The following is a 4282-nucleotide window of genomic DNA, read 5'->3' on the forward strand; positions in this document are numbered from 1 at the left end:
GGCGGCGGGGCCGCCGCGGCGGCGAGGGCTGGAGCCGCCCCGCCACAGCCCGAGCGGAGCTGGGGCGGCCGCGGAGCCGGGCTCGGCCCACAGAGCGGGCGGGAGGCGGCGGCGGGAGGGACCGGCGGGGGCGGCGCCGGCGGCGGGCGGGAACGGGGCGGGGGGAGCGCGGAGCGGGGCGCGCGGGGAGGGAGGCGTGAGGGGAGAGGGAGGGGATGGGGCTGCGGGGCGTGCGAGGGGAGAGGGACGGGGAGAGCGGGGCTCGGGGTGCTGGTGGGAGGGGGAGGGAACGGGAAGGGGACCGGGGAGATCGTGGGGGGGGTGGAAGGTGGGGTGCGGGGGAAGGGGTTGCGGGGTGTGTGCGTGTCTGTGCAGAGGCAGAACACGGGACGGGTGGGTGCTGGTGGAAGAGGGGCTGCAGGGGGAAGGGGGAGTACAAGGGAAATGGGGGGTACAGGGGAAGGGGCTGCAGGGGCAGAGGGTGCTCACGCAAGGCCGGCACGGGGGGAAAACGCAAGAAGGGGTGCCCAGAGAGGGGGGCTGTGCAGGAATCAAAGGGCCCCAAAGCAAGGGCAGGGGGTGCCAAAGAAAAGGAGGAAAACGGAATCTGCGAGCGGGTGGCGGCTGCTGTAGGGGAGCAGAGGGCTGGCACTGCCCTGTGCCCAGCAGCGTGGGGCTGCAGGGACGCGGGGTGCGCGGCCCAGCCGCCCTGTGGGGACTCAGCCAGGGCATGGGGGACTGGCAGGGCTCCCCGGGCTCTTGGGAACAGCTGAGCAGCCACTGCCTCCTCCGTGTTTGCTCCTTGCAGGGCACGGCCGTGGGCTGCTTGTCCTCGGTGTGGAGCAGGAGAGCTCTGGGGTGGTCTGGGGGGCTGGAGGGGCCTGGTGGGCATTGGCTGCTATTCTGGACCAACGCGGAGCTGTAACCCCATCTCTGCTTGCTGCTGTGGCCATGCCCTTCTCCCCGGTCACCGGTTACTCTGAGTCACCAGGAAATCTGATAAGGCTCCAATAAAACCAGTGAAATAGCGTCGGGGGGTTGCTTGGCACTGTGGCCAGGCTCAGCCACCCTGATTTCTTGGCTCTCCTCCAGCATCCTGAGTGCCACATGTGTGTGACCAGAGCAATCCAAACGAGTTTTGACCTGGTTTACTGCCTAAACTTTTGGAGCCAAGGGACCTTTTGGTAAAGATGCAGCCCCTAATTCTTGGGAGAACTCCATGTGGGGAAGGCATGGGCCCTTTCCATGACATGTGGCAGCTAAACCTCAAGCTTTGAAGGTGACATTTGCTGGTTCGCATCAGTTACATTCTTGATTTAAGCTTCCCAGCGCACTAGTGGTCAGAAGGCTGCAGGGAATGCAGAGGGCAGGAGGGGAGCCCAGCAGCCCTGTGGCAGCTGCATGGTGGAAAATCATCCCCAAACGTGACCCATCAATTAAAGCAGATCATCAGCCTCAGCAGGAACCAGCTAGGTGTGTCAATTCCTCTTTTCCGCTTGCCTATGTGCTGGATAGTCACATTAATCTGTTTTAGCAATTAAGCAAGAAATCCTGAGCATTTCTCGTTCTGAAAGGGCTTAGTCATATCTGGGTGAGAAGCCTGAGCCCGTGCAATGCAGTTGCTGATGTTTGGGTTGAGGCAGGACTGTGCTCTGCTAACGGGAGACTCGTTGAGGCAAAAACACGGGGGCTGCTTTGCTTTCAGAAACAGCTCCCAGAAGCTAAAACAGGTACAGTGTTCCTGTGAAATAACTGGGTTGGGTTTTTCTCCCTCCCTGTGCCTGGATCAGCTGGCAGCCGTGGTGGGGTAGGGCTGCATCGCTCCGTTCTGGCTGGTGGGTGTTTGCTGGGAGGGATGCAACATCCAGGGAAGTCCTCCTCGTGGCTTTGGTAGCGGGTTCCTGCTTGTCGTGGTTGGACAAGGGCCTGTCGAGGCTGTTGAACTCTGCAAAGGGTTTTGGTTGCTGCAGATTCTTGACTGAGAGGAAATTTCCTTGCTCTGGCCTGACTGTTTCAACCTGCAAACAAATCCTAGTCCAGTGCTAGGTGTCTGCAGGGCAAACCACTCACAGAGTAAAATCCATGTCTGTGAGACTGCATTTTCACCCTGGGATGTCCTAACCACGGCACAGGGTGTAAAATTGAACTTTATGTGCATGTTGTGGGGTTTTTACACTGAATTTTCTTTTTTTTTTTTTCTTTGCAGCATAGGTTGAAGATAGAAAAGGAGACAGGTTTTTTCTGAAAGTGTTAAAAATGCCTTTTGTGTTACTTAAGTTGTTTTCCCTCCAAGATTGTAAGAAGGGCAAGGGCAGCTCTCAGGCAAATTTACTCCTTGCTCCCCGTACCTTTCCTTGGACTGGAACGCCACAGCTCTGTTCCACGAGGATGCTTTCCAAGGTGTGGTTGTCCTGCAGGAGCTGCGCTGCTGGGAGAACACCTTGTTTGCATCCCCCAGCTTTGAGACTGCGTCAGGAAGCTCCGGGTCTGACAGTCAGAACCAGCAAGTCCTCCTTGGCTCCAACCCTGTCATTCCTGTCACCAGCTTGAGAAAAAAATCAAGCTCCTGTGCCCCAATTTTCTCTCCATCAGAGAGAAAAACTTCCATGTCAAGGACATCTGAAGCCTGCCTCAATTCTGTGTGGAGCTTTGGATCCCCATGGGGAATGGCATCTGAGAAAAGAAGATAAAACCCTTTTGTGAGGATGGATCCCGATTATTATTTGTTTAATTAAAGAGTCTGGACCGATGCAGAGGCAACAATTAACAATTACCTTCTGTAAAGAACTTTGACAACAGCTGAATAGGTTAACGACTTGCGAGATGGAGACAAATCACTGCAGCTGTCCTTAGGAGGCTGGAACTGTAAGGAACAGTCCTCAAGCTTCCACCTGATGTCTCTGATTTAAGGGGCTTTTCCTCCTTCTCTTGGAATAAGCAAGTAGCAATTTTCTTCTGCCATGCAGCTGGGATTATCTGGGAGCCAAGGCATTAAGTTCCAAATGAAAATTTAAACTATTCATTACACTTTATTAACAGACTTCAGGAATGCTTAATTGTGGAAATAAATTATAGGGAGGTGAATTGGTTAAGTTTTGATTTATTTTACATACATCCCCTTTTTGGGAGGGTTCATTAAGATAATTGGGACTGGACTTGCTTGTCCTCAGTGTCCCCAGGGCCAGTGGCCGCGGGGAGGACAAGGAGAAGGGAAGGATTTTGCAAACACTGCCACCCCCTGGCTCCTTCCACGGGAGTTTTATTTTCCAAGCAAACCCGAGCTTGGTGCTGCCGGACGAGCGGCTTCTCGCTCCTTCACCTCTGGAGCTGTGCTGCAAAGAACAAGCGCTGGGATGAGTTTTTCTGCAGGGGCTCGGTCACAGCCTGGCTGTGGAGAGGGCAGAGAATCACAGAACATCCTGAGGAGCCAGCAAAGGCTGAGAGGGATGCAGCACCTCTCCCGAGAGGGAAGGCTGACAGGACTGGGTTTGGAAAAGAGAGGCTCCAGGGTGACCTCACTGCAGCTTTCCAGTACCTGGAGGAGCCGACAAGGAAGGGGGGAAAGGGATGACTTAAAAGGCCTGGAGTGACAGGACAAGGAAGAATGGCCTTAAGATGGTGGAATGTAAGTTTAGATTAGATTTTGGGAATTGTTCCATGTAGGGAGGTGAGGCCCTGGCACAGGGTGCCCAAAGAAGCTGTGGCTGCCCCATCCCTGGGCAGTGTCCAAGGCCAGGTTGGACAGGACTTGGAGCAGCCTGGGACAGTGGAAGGGGTCCCTGCCCATGGCAGGGGTGGGACGGGACCCTTCTGGGGACAGGGAAGCTCCAGACCCTGATATGCTCTGCCCTGAGCCCCCTCTTCTCCAGGTTGGACAAACGGAGTGACCTCAGCCTATGCCTTCCCCTCCAGACCCTTCACCATCCCCAAAGCCGGGTTCCCACCCGGAGCCGCCTGTGGAGCGGTCCGGGCACAGGGGGCTTTAAAGCCCAGCTTTGCAGAAGGGGAGCCGGCGGCCATCGCTCCCCCTCCTTGACTACATCTCCCAGCAGCCCGTTCGCGCCGCTACGCTCCCGCCTCTTCAACGCCGATTGGCGGATCGCTCACGAACGGTTTCCTCCCTTCCCATTGGCTCGGTGAGCTGTCAGTTCCGGCGCGGCGGCGGGCAGGAAGGGGCGGCATTCACGAACGGGATTTACGCCTTTTGCGCGGGGCGGGGCGCGGCGGAGCGCGGGGGGGGGGGGGGGTTGGTTGCGCAGTTGGCGTGGCGCATGCGCAGCGC

This window comes from Aphelocoma coerulescens, chromosome 23 (assembly GCF_041296385.1).
Source record: "Aphelocoma coerulescens isolate FSJ_1873_10779 chromosome 23, UR_Acoe_1.0, whole genome shotgun sequence".
Classification (NCBI taxonomy): Eukaryota; Metazoa; Chordata; class Aves; order Passeriformes; family Corvidae; genus Aphelocoma; species Aphelocoma coerulescens.